The following is a 14,071-nucleotide window of genomic DNA, read 5'->3' on the forward strand; positions in this document are numbered from 1 at the left end:
GGGAGGGCATTCCAGGCCATAGGCAGGATGTGGGCCTGGGGTCGATGGCGGGACAGGCGACAACGAGGCCCAGTGAGGAGGTTAGCGGTACCAGAGGAGCGATGGATGCGGGTTGGTCTGGAGAAGGGGAGAAGGTAGGTGAGGTAGGAGGGAGCGAGGGGATGGACAGCTTTGGGAACCCAGGTCTCCTGACTCCCAGCCCGGGGCTCCACCCACTAGGCCACACGGCTCCTAAAGACCCCTCGACTGAGCTGTCAGAAATGATGATTCATAATAACACAATGGGGGGGTGGAGGACAGGTGTTCTGAGGTAATTTAGGCCAAAGTGTGATATTCTTTTTTTAAAAAGAGGAAATTGACAAATTAACGCTTTGGGGGGAAACTTTAAACGAGGCCCTGCCGCCTCAGGAAAGCCCCCCAAAGCGAATTCGTGGGGAACTTCGCCCCCATCTTTGAGGGCTGCCCTCATGCGGCCTCGCAGGCGCTTCCGGGGGGAGGGGCGCCCCCCCGCGGCTTCCAGTCACGTTCCGGGGCGCGAGGGGGCGGGGCCCGACGGCCGCCTCATTTAAATAAAAACAGCGCGATTTGCATGGCCGCCGGACCCCCCGCGCCTCCTAGTGGCTGGCCGCCCGGGGCGGGGGGCGGGGCCTGGGAGCTCCGCCCCCTTCATTTGCATAACGGCCCGCGCGTGCAGGGCCCGAGCGGGGTTGTTTTTGAATCTGCGGAGGAGGAGGAGGAGGCGCCGAGGCCGGAGAGCGCGCGCGCGGGACTGAGGCGGCCAGGTCGGAACGGGCGGCGGCGGCGGCGCGTGGGCGGGGTGGGAAGAAGAGGAGGAGCTCGCGACACCCCCCCCGCCAATACACCCCCCCCCCCCCAAATCCTCGGTCCCGGCCGCCGTGAACCGGTCCCCTCAGCTGAGGGGAAACCCCTCCCCCCACCCCATCATGGCCGGGAGCCGCCAGTGCGCCTGCGCAGTGGCGGCGCTGCATGGGAGCACGTGACGGCGCGGGGGCCGCTGCAGTGGTGCAGCCGGCGGGGCGGTGGCTGCGCATGCGCGGAGGCAGCCGCCGCCATTTGTGGGTTCTAGATTTACCCTCCCCCCCCCCCCATTGTTTATCCCTCAGCCCCCTGGCAGGGCGCCGTTAATGCATCGGTGGCCCAGCCCCTCAACCCCCGTTGCACCACTGCATCTTTAAATGCAACCCTGCAGGAGTAGCCCTTCCCCCCTTCACAGCAGGCCCCGGACGTTTTGCATGCTGCAGACATTTGTTACCCAAACCCTGAAAGCCAACAAGCACAAATACGCAGTTTGTTTTTTTTTTTTCTGCTTTTAATTATAGCCGGCAAACTTCCCCGGATTGGCGGGCTAACCTAAATCCACCATATTGCCTCCCTGCAAGGCTGATCATCATCATCAATCGTATTTATTGAGCGCCTACTATGTGCAGAGCACTGTACTAAGCGCTTGGGAAGTACAAATTGGCAACATATAGAGACAGTCACTACCCAACAGTGGGCCCTTGACTCTATTATGTGGCCCCCCCTCTAAGGCTCGCTTCATTATCCCTTTAAAACATGCACACTCTTAGGAAAGCTGTCACGTGGCCCCCGCAGCGCTGCCCCTTTTTTTTTAATTTTTGAGGAATTTCGAGAGGCTTCGTGCTGCTTTCTTAACTCGGTTTCTGGTGGCCAGAAATGAATCCGAAAGCCTCCACTGCCTCGACTGGGCCTTTCTCTTCTTGAGGTCAGTGGAATTTAATCATTTTGAAGCCAGCCCCTGCATTTCTAGGAAAGAGCCGTTGCATCTGATGTTTTTATCTGAAATGATGATGGTGGCATTTGTTAAGTGCTTACTATGTGCCAAACACTGTTCTAAGCTCCTAGAGGTCATTTCAGAGGGGGTATTTGAAACGCCTCTTTTTCTAGATTTCGAAGGAGGCCCTGTATTTCCAGGAAATAGCTGTTGCATTCGATGTTTTTATCTTAAATTGTCATAGAGGTCGTTTTAGAAAGGGTATTTGAAACATCTCTTTTCCTAGATTTGGAAGTAACCCCTGTGTTTCTAGGAAATAGCCACTGTATTCGATGTTTTTATCTTAAATTGTCATAGAGGTCATTTTAGAAAGGGTATTTGAAACATCTGTTTTCCTGGATTTGGAAGTAACCCCTGTGTTTCTAGGAAATAGCCACTGTATTCGATGTTTTTATCTTAAATTGTCATAGAGGTCATTTTAGGAAGGGTATTTGAAACATCTCTTTTTCTAGATTTTGAAGTAATTCCTGTGTTTCTAGGAAATAGCCGTTGTATTCGATGTTCTTATCTTAAATTGTCATAGAGGTCGTTTTAGAGGGGGAATTTGAAACGTCTCTTTTACTAGATTTTGAAGTAAGCCCTGTGTTTCTAGGAAATAGCAGTTGTATTCGATGTTTTTATCTTAAATTGTCATAGAGGTCATGTAGAGAGGGAATTTGAAACATCTCTTTTTCTAGAATTTGAAGTAAGCCCTGCATTTCTAGGAAACAGCTGTGTATTTGATGTCTTTATCTTTTGTATCTTAAATCTTCATAGAGGTCGTGTTAGAGGGGGAATTTGAAACATCTCTTTTTTTCTAGATTGAAATTTTGGAAAATTTATAGGGAATGATGGTAGTTCTGACTCTAAATCGGTAGCTTATTTGAAAAGATATATTTCTAGATGGTATAGTAATAATAATAATGATGATGGCATTTATTAAGTGCTTACTATGTGCAAGGCACTGTTCTAAGCGCTGGGGAGGTTACAAGGTGATAAGGTTGTCCCACAGGGGGCTCACAGTCTTCATCCCCATTTTACAGGTGAGGTAACTGAGGCCCAGGGAAGTGAAGTGACTTGCCCAAAGTGTCACAGCTGTCAGCCCACTGTTGGGTAGGGACCGTCTCTATATGTTGCCAACTTGTACTTCCCAAGCGCTTAGTACAGTGCTCTGCACACAGTAAGCGCTCAATAAATACGATTGATTGATTGATTGACAGTTGGTGGAGCCGGGATTTGAACCCGTGACCTCTGACTCCAAAGCCCGTGCTCTTTCCACTGAGCCACGCTGCTTCTGTATACATAATCGATAGACTAGTTACCTAGTACCCTTAGCTAGTTTATCTGATGGCCATACCAAATTTATTCCAGATTATAAGCATTTTAAGATTGCCTTTAAACTGCTTAATTTAGACCCGTCATACTGCTCAGCGTCAGAAAAATACGTCCAAGCATTACTTCAAGCCGTTGAACCGATGAGAAGTGTCAGTTTTTCCTGTTGCATATTCTCCGTTAACGTCCAACAGGAGGAAGAAAAGGGAGTAAAAATTCCTTTTCTCTTTCCCTGAAGCCTTAGGTAGTTTCGGTGTAAATCTAGGCCTTACGTTTGGAATTGGGTGGTGACACGTGCCCTGAATACCGTATTGAATTTATGGGACAGACTACCGCACACCCCACCTGCCTCCCGAGGAGCTGGGGTGGAAATCATCGGAAATCTTTACCGCATTTATTATTGCGCCAGTTTTGCATTTCTGCGCCTTTGTTAAGAGGAGATCTGGGGACTCTGGGGAGACTGTTGGATGCATTTTTGAAAGGGCTTTGCCTAGTATGTTACGGGCCTCCCTGAAAATGATCTTCACTGCTGTGCGTGGAAGCTAGTGTCATTTAACGCCAAGTGGTTTTTGGGCGCCTCGATGGGAAAATCTGCTACCCCAGTTTTTCTCTTCCATCCGAACAGATGCGACTGCTAAAATTTGGGAACGATTTTATAAAAACCAAGGTAATTGATATGTCTTTGTTATAAATCAACACGCTCCCATTATTTTGTCTGCACCTCGCAATGTGCACCCCTCCCCCATTTCATTATTATTTTTATTATTGATGGAAATAGTAATAATTGTAGCGTTTGTTTAAGCGCTTACTATGTGGCAGGCACTGTACTAAGTGCTGGGGTAGATACAAGATAATTGGGTTGGACACAGCCCCAATCCCTCATGGGGCTCACAGTCTTAATCCCCATTTTACCGTTGGGGAAGCCGAGGCCCAGGGAAGTTAAGCGACTTGCCCAGGGTCACACAGCAGACAAGTGGCAGAGCCGGAATTAGAACCCAGGTCTAACCACAAGACCACGCTGCTTCACTTCTCTGTGCTTCGGTTTCCTCATCTGAAAAAACGGGGATGAAGACTGTGAGCCCCATGTGGGACAGGGACTGTCCAACCGGATTTACTTGTAATTACCCAGCACTTGGTACAGTGCTTGGCACATAGTAAGCACTTAACAGATACCATTAAAAAAGGACTTATCTGTCTTCTTCCAAATTTGGATTCTTCCAAATGAGCCTGCCTTCATCTTGTGCTCCGGCCTTGGGAAGTTCGGCAGTTTCCTTTTGAGCCATTTTCTAACTGGTTTAGGGGAGGAAAACTTGGGCTCTGATTGGGAATATGAATGTGACCTGTGGTGTGGGAAACTCATTGGATGGTAATTTTCCTGCGATTCCAGCTACCCCGTATTCTGTTGTTCTTGGTGTTTTAAATGGCCAAATTAGCGTGGAAGAACAGATTTGTAGCTTTTTTAAAAAAAAATAAAAGGTTGCATTTTCGCCATGTTTCTCTTTTAAGTTGTGGTTTCACTATTGTAACTGTTGATTCTAGATAAATAGCGTCTAGACCATAAGCTCCTCGAGGGAAGAGTGTGTTTCCTAGCTGTTGGACTCTCCCAAATGCTCAGTACATTGCTGTGCATCCAATAGACTGTCAGCTCCTTGAAGGCAGGCATTGTGTCTAGTAACTGTATTGGACTCAACCAAGCAGTCAGTACAGTGCTCTGCACGGAGTAAGTGCTCAGTAAATACCATTGATTGAGTGAGCAGAGTCCCCCCCTTTTTTTTTTTTTGGTATTTGTTAAGCGTTTACTTTGTGCCAGACTAATCCCTGTCCCACCTGGGACTCCAGTCTTAATTCCCATTTTCCCAACTGTGGTCACTAAGACCCAGGGAAGTGAAGTGACTTGCCCAAGGTCACCCAGCAGATGAGAGGGGGAGCTGGGATTAGAATGCGTGAATTTCTGAATCCCAGGCCTAGGCTCTAGCCACTGGGCCACACTGCTGCTTTTTAATGTCAGGGAAAAGGTTCCCCTGGAATATACTGCCTAGCGGGCTTTCCCACCGAGTGCAGCGGCCTACGTTGGGGCAGGCGACAGGAACGGCTCGGCCCATCCCCAGAGAGCGGAGGTGGAATTTGGACATATGGGAAATAGTTACGTGTCTCACCTCCTGGAGACCCTTCCCTCTTCCATACGAACGTTTTCCACTGGCCCCAAAGCGCTCTGCGAACCCTAGAAGGGCAGGGAAGCGGTGGGCAGTGCCCACCCAGGAAAGGAATAACACCCTGGCACAGTCTGCTCATTCTGGCTTCTTTGTCCACCAGCTTATCTATTGTTTTAAACAACATTTGTTAAGTGCTTACTACGTGCCAGGCACTGTACTGGAGTAGATACAGGGTTGGACCCAATCCCTGTCCCACGTGGGGCTCCAAGTCTTAATCCCCATTTTATAGATGAGGTAACTGAGGCCGAGTGACGTGACTGGCCCAAGATCACGCAGCAGACCAGTGGCGGAGTCAGGATTAGAACCCAGGTCCTCTGAGTCCCAAAGCCGGGCTCTTTCCGCCAGGCCACGTTGCCTCGTAACTGAAACTTGATCTCGAAAAACGGGTTGACGAGCAGTGCTTCCCAAGTTTATTGAGCGACTGCTGCGTTCAGGACACTGCACTAGGCGCTCAGGAGCAAACAGTAAGAGTAAAAGCATCATTCCCAACTTCAAGGCATTGACAATCTAATGGGTTGTATAATCAGCGGTGTTTGTTGGGTACTTACCGTGTGCAGCGCACTGTGCTAAGCACTTGGGATGGTACAGTAGAGTCGATAGATGCGATCACTGCCCACCAGGAGCTTTCAGTCTAGTGGGGGAGTGTGAGTTGTGTAAGATCTTTTCTATTGATTCATAAGTTTTTTTAATAAGCCTAGTAGAATATTCAAATCATATGCATCAGATGCAGTAAAGAAGCACAGGTCATATACCTCTAGAAGCAGAGTGTGGTATATGCAGAAAACCTGCATTGGATTCATGAGAAAAATACAGTACATCGGCAGTATTCTTACAAATCTTTGAGTGAGGGCTTTGTTTCGGGCAGTTGGTGTATTCAAGTACTCTGTAGCCATCTCTGAATTATTATGGATTAGCGGTGTGGTTGTTTTTTTCTATCCAAAGGCAGAAAAATTTCAGCCCTTGCAGTGAGCCCTGTAAATCTAGAATAACTGAAGATTTCCTATAACCTTTATTTCCGTCCTCTGGTTCTAAGTTTAAGCACTGTAGTAAATGCTTAACAGACATCACAGTTATTGTTGTAATCATCATGTAGGGCAGCATGAGAAGCAATGTGACCTAGTGGAAAGGGCCTGGTGTCAGAGGACCTGTGTCTAATCCTGGCCCTGCCACGTCTCTGCTGTGTGACTTTGGGCAAATCACTTCTGTTTTCTGGACTTCAGTTTTCTCATCTGCCAAAATGAGACTGAGCCCCCTTTTTCCTCTCCTCCTCCCCACCCCCCGCCCTACCTCCTTCCCCTCCCCACAGCACCAGTATATATGTTTGTACAGATTTATTTATTTTACTTGTACATATTTACTATTCTGTTTTGTTAATGATGTGCATTTAGCTTTAATTCTATTTATCCTGACGACTTGACACCCGTCCACATGTTTTGTTTTGTTGTCTGTCTCCCCCTTCTAGACTGTGAGCCCGTTGTTGGGTAGGGACCACTCTATATGTTGCCAACTTGTACTTCCCGAGTGCTTAGTACAGTGCTCTGCACACAGTAAGCGCTTAATAAATACGATGGAATGAATGAATGAAAAATGGGGATTCAGCAGACAAGTAGCGGAGTCAGGATTAGAACCCAGGTCCTCTGACTCCCAAATCGGGGCTCTTTCCACTAGGCCACATTGCTTCCTATCTGAAACTGATCTCCAAAAACGGGTTGACGTTTTTCTTATTTAGACTGTGAGTCCCATGTGGGACCTGATTATCTTGTATATATCCCAGCGCTTAGAACAGTTCTTGGCATTTAATAAGTGCTTAACAAATACCACAATTATTATTATTATTATTATTATAATATAGGGTGCTGTTCCTAGGAAATTTGGACAGCTTTGTAAATAAACACCAAGATTCCCCTACACTGAGTCATCAGACGTGTGTAGCACAGTGAATCCTGAGCGGCCAAATAGCTTCCCAGCAGCCATGGCCTGGATCTTTTGATACTTTTATTTATTTTACTGATTGTCTCCCCCACTAGACTGTAAGCTCCTCGTGGGCAGAGACCGTGTCTACCAACTCTGTTGTATTTCACTCTCCCAAGTGTTTAGTACAGTGTCCTGCCTTTAGTGCTTAATAAATATGACTGACTGATTAATTTTGATTCTCCCCCATCCCACAGCACCTATGTCCGTAGTTTTATAGTCAGCCGTTTTCCCTATCACTAATTTATTTTACTGTCGGTCTCTCTGCTATAGACTGTGATTCCTCGTGGGCAGGGAACGTATCTATCAACTGTACTGTCTTGAGCTTTCCTAAGCACACAGTGCAGTGCTGTGCACACAGAAAGCGCTCGATAAGTACTGCTGACAGATTGATCAATCCTTTGTCACCCCTGGGCCGGTAGCCATGGTGACGGAAAGTCGGGTGCTGTGAGTATCAGTCAATCAATCAGTGGTAGAAGCAGCATGTCCTATTGGATAGGGCACGGGCCTGGGGGTCAGAAGGACCTGAGTTCGAATCCCGCCTCCTCCGCTTGTCTGCTGAATGACCTTGGGCAAATCACTTCACCTCTATGGGCCTCAGCTCCCTCATCTGTAAAATGGGGATTAAGACTACAAGCCCTACAGGGAGCAGGGACTGTGTCCAACCCGATTATCTTGCATCTCCCCCCAGCGCTTAGAACAGTGCCTGACACATAGTAAGCGCTTAAATACCACAGTTATTATTACCATGAGCAGAGGACTGTACTAAGCATCTGGGAGAGGACAGTATAGCAGAATTAGTAGATGTTCCCTGCCCTCATCGAGCTTGCAGTCTGCGGCAGAGAGACGGACAGTAAAATTAATTAGAAATGGTAGAGTATAAGCCACCCCCCCACCCCCCTGCAGCCGGAGAGTGAGTTACCTGCGCCCTCCTGCTTGGGCATCCCTCAAGACCACCCAGCCGGGCTCCCGGAGGGGCAGGGAGCGTGGATGCCCCCATCCAGCGCAGCCCACCCAGCAGGCCCCACGTCTGTGAGCATTGGGGGTGGGAATCTGGGCCCCAGGGAGCTGGGGAGACCACCCGGGCAACAACCCCTGCAATGGGTGGCGTCACTGGCCCACGTCCAGCCGCTCTTACAGAACCCCCCCATTTTTGAATCCTTAATTAGCCACTGCCTTTTAACCCGGGACCCCCTCCTCACACTCAGAGAGGGGTCTTGGTTTTTTGCCCCTCAGGAGAGGGTTTCCCATTTCCATTCATCACCACTAGAATTTGAATTATTTATTTATCCTCCCCCTGGATGATAGAGGGTGAGTGTGATGGATTGATGTGGGGGGGGGCTTTATTCCCTGAGCCTCTTCCCTCCTGTTTGCTGGCCTGCCTGCCTGCCTGCCTCTTCCGTGGGATTTGCCTCGGCCTCCGAGCAGCCGCTAATGTGTGACATGGAGCGGGAGTCTCCCAGGATCTGGAAGGATCCCTCGCCCGCCCGAGAGCCTCGGGCCACCCCCAGCCCGCCCTCCTGCTCGGCACGTTTCCTCTCCGTGCCTCCTCTCAGCCCCAAGGAGGCCGCCCTCGCCTTCGCCTTCGCAGCTGCCACGACTTGGGCCTCAGAGGCCAGGCCGCTGCCCGCAGGAGGGCCGAGTAGGAGGGGCTCTGCCTCAGAGCTCTGCCCATTCCCAGCCCCATCCCCGGAGGGAGGGAGGAAGGAGGGAGAGAGGAAGGGAGGCTTTCCAAGGCCCGGGGCAGCCATTTTCATCCCCTTCCAGTGCAACGGAGACAGTGGACTGTCTCAAAATGGCTGACGAAGCGCTCCCTGAGGCGGCTTAGCCCGACTGGGCCCCATCACCCGGTCACGTCCACCGCCCAGCCCCAGGTAAGGGACCACCTCTCCTCCTCGCCAGACAGGCTAAAAAAAATGCTTCGAATATTTGCGGGGTGAATTTATCCCCGGGCGGGGTGATTTTCAAAAGTATGTACAGCAGAAAAGGGATCCCTTCCCCCACTCGGGGTTAATGTGCTTTCTGGAGGAGTGGGGGTGCTTTTATCTGTAGCTTTGGAGAGCAGCTGGGCAGGCGAGGTCAAAGGTTAGGGAAGTGTCAATTCTTCATGTCCACGCTGGTTCATCCTCAGTACTTAGTACAGTGCTCCGCACACAGTAAGTGCTCAACAAATGCGATCGAATGAATAGACTGTGAGCCCACTGTTGGGTAGGGACTGTCTCTGTATGTTGCCAACTTGTACTTCCCAAGCGCTTAGTACGGTGCTCTGCGCACAGTAAGCGCTCAATACATACGATTGATGATGATGAGAGGTGGAAATGGAGTTACTCGAACCCAGACCAAAATGGCCCGTTTGACCTTGTTGACCTCGGTTCATGCTCATTTTGGGGTTTCTTGGTTGCCTTGTACTCTTCCAAGCACTTAGTACAGTGCTCTGCACACGGTAGGAGCTCAGTAACTACCGTGGATTGATGGACGGGTTCCGTTTTAGAGGTTAGGAAGTAATGATCAGGGTCGGTTTAAGAAACAGCGTTTTCATAGGAGTCTGGGCAACCTAGTAGATTGTATCTATGGTATTATAATAAAAAAACCCCAATTTTTTTAGGGGTTTTTTATAGGAACAAATCTTCAACTTGAGAGATTTGTTTAGACACTAGGGAAACCGCCTTGCTACTAGGGGAAGGGTAATTCAGTGGTAGATTGTATCCGAGTGGGGAATTCTGGGGGCTCAAACCCCATTGATTTCAGAATAAAAATGTAGGTTAACCTCTCCCCACCCCCCCACCCCCAGCTCCTCCCTAAATCTTACCTCAAATTTTTCGATTCGGTTTGGCCATTTCGCTTGGGCCATTGAATGGAGAAGTCGAGTCCTTAGGGCCCAGAAACTTCTAGCCTCTGGATTTTCAATCAGTGAGGACCGCTCTGGGGCCGAGGTGGCCTGGACCAGTTGGCCATGGAGGTCGTACGTTATTTGTTTAAAAAAGATCTCCAAAACCCCCACCAATTTGCGATTTCCCAAGTCGTCAAACCATTTTATGTCGTCCTGTGTCCATTTAGAGTGGTACTGACAACCACTTGTACCCCGAGAGTAACTTGGGGTTCGGCCCGTACAAACCCCCACACACACACGTTTTTTGGTCCTGGAGGATCGTGGTCAGGTGGAAGGAAAGCTTGTTGTGGGCAGGGATTGTGTCTGTTTATTGTCGTATTGTACTCGCCTAAGCGCTTAGTACAGTGTTTTGCACACAGTAAGCGCTCAATAAATGCGATTGAATGAAAGGAACAGGAAGCATTTTGCATTGGAACCAATCAGCTGTATTTATTGAGGGCTTCCCGTGTGCAAGGCATCGTACTGAGCGCTTGGGAGAGGTCTAGAATGGAGTCGGTAGACATGTTCCCTACCCACAAAGAGCTTACAGTCTAGCAGGGGAGATGGGCATTCATAGAAATAAAGAAGTGGAAGTGAGTTAATATTGGAAGTGAATTCAAGAGTCTGTGCGCCGGTCTAGTTCTTTCAGAGGAATGAAAAAATGCCATAGACTCATAAAGACTCAAAGCAATTCCACCGACGCCTGCTTATATCCTGATTTCCGCATACCATTTCTGTATAATGGAGGTCCCCGCCCATGTTGGGAAGGGCACATCTGGGCTAATTAATATTCAGATGAGTTGCAGATGGTATCCGGGCATACTCAACGTTCACCAAACAGCGAATCGCACACAGGACAGATAAACCTTTCCTTTCGAATTCACTCCAGGTGAACTTTCCCTTGCATTCCCTTAAGAAGCGGGAGCCATTCGTTGATTCCCAAACGGAGGTGTGAACACGAGAGAGCATGGTGGATCAAATTTTGTATCCAGGGATTTATTTGATAAATCAGCACTGCCCTCCACCAACTCCGGAGGGATTTGTTCAGTGGCAGCTTGTGTGTGTGTATGCACTCGTAGTTGTTGCTCTGAAGCCACCCAAATGTTAAAGACAAAGCCACAAAGGCCTGTTGCTCGAGAGTGGAAAAATCATTTCTCCTCGCCAAATACGGTGCTCTGTCCCCGCCCCCTTCCCCCATGTGCTCCCACCCCAGTTACTGGGTTCTGCTCTGGGGTTGACCGAACTGGCGGGCTTCCGGTTCCACCTTAAAAGACTTCCACCTTAAGTTGATTCCCCTTGAAGGGCCGTGGGGTGGGGAGGGGGGTGCCCACCTGGGAGAGGGCAGGCATATTGTCTTTCCTTTGTTTCTTCCTTTTTCCTTTGTCTCCCGCCTCTGCCGGAGGAGGTGGGAGGCCCCATTGCAGCTGCAGCCCCCCCACCCCCAGCAGGCCAGAGACTTCACCCCCAGGGGAGCTTCCAGTCTAGAAGGAGTTATGTAATAGCCACGCGCCCCCCCCCCCCCCAACCCTGTCAGGAGGCCATCCTATCAACTGTAACCCCTTCCTGAGTGGGGAGTAGTCCCAAGACTTGTACATAATCAGCGCTTATCACAATCAGTGCATTGGGAGTAGGTTCTGCCTCAGGGCTGAGTTTAGTGCTTGGCACAGGGTAAGTGCTGAGGTAGCTAGAATAATCTACAAGGAAGTAAGAAAATGCCGTACTAAGAAGTGCTATAACAAGGTCACGTGGATATAGTGTCTTTCCAAACAGATGTCTTTCGTAACGAACCATAAAATCCTTATTCCCCCTCACGTCTTGAATCTCTGAAGGGCCCGGTTCTGGTGGTTGGTGTTAGGCGTATAAAATATCCCATGAGGTGATCAGACCGGTGATCCATCCTGCTCCAGGATTCTGACTCCGGAAGGGAAGTTTCCTTAGCTGTTTGGTTAGTTTTGTGTGTGTTTGGTTATCTTGACGTTTAATCTTAATGATAATGAACATCCCATCTCACATCCCTCAGTTTTCTTCTACACCCCTAATTTTCCCCCCAGGGACCCATTATGGTCCTCAGTAATGTCAGTAAATCGGTTGATGCAAATTCTTGATGAGCTGAATTCCAGTGTTTTCCACTTGACAAATGAAGAAGGCTGTCTTTCATCTTTACCCCAACTCCTTCACACTTCATTGGGGGACCCATTTGGAACCTTTCCAGGCAATGGAAGTCGGATTGGCATTCTGCCAATCTTCTAGTACTGTCGCCATTTGTAACGATAGGTTGCATGCTTTTCCCAGGAATTGCTCATTTCTGCTCTTCAGTGCTTTTGCAGTTTTGGGGGGGGCCTGCCAATACAGTCCCAGGCATTTCTTCAACTCTCCCATCACCGCCGTTGGATCCATTTCATCTGCCTCATTCTTCGGGGAAGGAGGGAAGGAGATGTAGGAGGAATAGAGGAGGTGAGGGAAGAGAAGATACAGAAGTGGGTGACTGGGGGAGGGGGCATAAGAGTAGAGTAGGATAGAGGAAACACAAAAAATGACTGCATTTATGACTGTGGGCAGGATCCGTTTTGGGGGGCCACCGGAGGTGGGGAGTTGAGGAACTGGGGCGAGGAGCTCAGTTTCCCGATCCTATTTCTGGAGAATCCCCAGGTTTGACTAGTGTTTCGCCTTCTGCCAACATTGTTCCATCTTCCATATGCCTCTTTCCATCGTGACTTTTCGCCACCGTATGTATAGGAAAGTTTTGCCATCTCCACGGGCATATTGGCTCCCAGGCAGCAAATGTACCGGGAGGGGTGCAGGCACTCAGACTAGTACTGTGCACACAGTAAGCGCTCAGTAAATACCATTGACTTGTTGACTGATGGGGCAAAGGTGGTCCCGGTGAATTCCACCTATTGCCACCTTGGCAGTTGGGGCGAGGAAAAAACAAGGTGTAATGACAGAAGCCTTCAGGGGAGAGATGAAGGAGTGAAGAGGAGGGCATAGCCCTTTCACTTCCATCCACCCCAATTCCTCAGAGAAGGGTCAGGGGACCTGCAGAGGGTGACTCAAATGGTCATTTTGTTGCCAGTGGACAAATTGGGCCCTGAGATTAATCGTCTCACTCTCTGAGTGAATGCCTCTTCCTCCCTCTAAACCTATTGCCCCTTTTTCTCTCCTCCTTATACATCCGCTGATGATCAGTTGACCAGTCAACAGTAACTAGTGGGTGCTTACTCTGAGCAGAACACGCCAAGCTCTTGGGAGAGTACAGGGCAATAAAGTTTGGTAGATGCAACCCCTGCCCGCATAGAGCCTACAGTCTAGCAGGGGAGAAAAACACATTAAAGTAAATTACAATTAGGGGAAGCATAGTGTAAGGATAGAGACATAAGTGCTGGGTTACTGAACACTTGCTATGTGCAGAGCACTCTACTGAGTGCTTGGGAAGGTACAGTGCGATGGAGTTAGCAGACACATTCCTTGCCCATAATGAGCTTACAGTCTAGAGGGGGAGGTTACATATTTTTTGGATCCCGTCCTGTAGATGAGAGAGCGAGAGAGAGTGTCTCTTTCTGCTGGTAAAATCTGGTAAAATCTAAGATTGTCCCACTTCCTGGATTTATTTTTTCTTTCTGTCTAATTTATATAGCATCAATTTCATAAAGCTATCAGTGTTTTAATTTCCACAGTCCCATTTCAATTTCTCCACCCCACATGTAAAGTCTGGAGACCCAAGATCCGTTGAGCTCTAATGAGGTCCTGGCAGCCTCCCTTCCCCACACTGGCATTAACAGAAGGGTCACATGAACGTCAGCATCTCGTGAGTTTCTTCTTCGGTACTTTCCCGGAATTGCCAACGCCGTCTTTGCCCATGTAATTGTTCCTCAAGGGCCTCTTGTGCAGGACTCT

The 14,071-nt window shown here is 49.0% G+C and overlaps 1 protein-coding gene across 2 annotated transcripts in view; it reads left to right on the forward strand.

The window, feature by feature from the left end:
- Positions 1-734: 734 nt before the first annotated feature.
- LOC119946490 (activating transcription factor 7 interacting protein) overlaps positions 735-14,071 on the forward strand; it is a 69,124-nt gene continuing 55,787 nt past the window's right edge. The window contains exon 1 of one of the 2 annotated variants that reach the window (XM_038767826.1): positions 735-782. The gene's annotated coding sequence lies outside the window, so the exon portion shown is untranslated. Of the gene's footprint in view, positions 783-1,650; positions 1,745-14,071 lie in introns of those variants that run through there. The other variant, XM_038767828.1, reaches the window with a different exon arrangement.

Source organism: Tachyglossus aculeatus, chromosome 27 (assembly GCF_015852505.1).
Source record: "Tachyglossus aculeatus isolate mTacAcu1 chromosome 27, mTacAcu1.pri, whole genome shotgun sequence".
Lineage (NCBI taxonomy): Eukaryota > Metazoa > Chordata > Mammalia > Monotremata > Tachyglossidae > Tachyglossus > Tachyglossus aculeatus.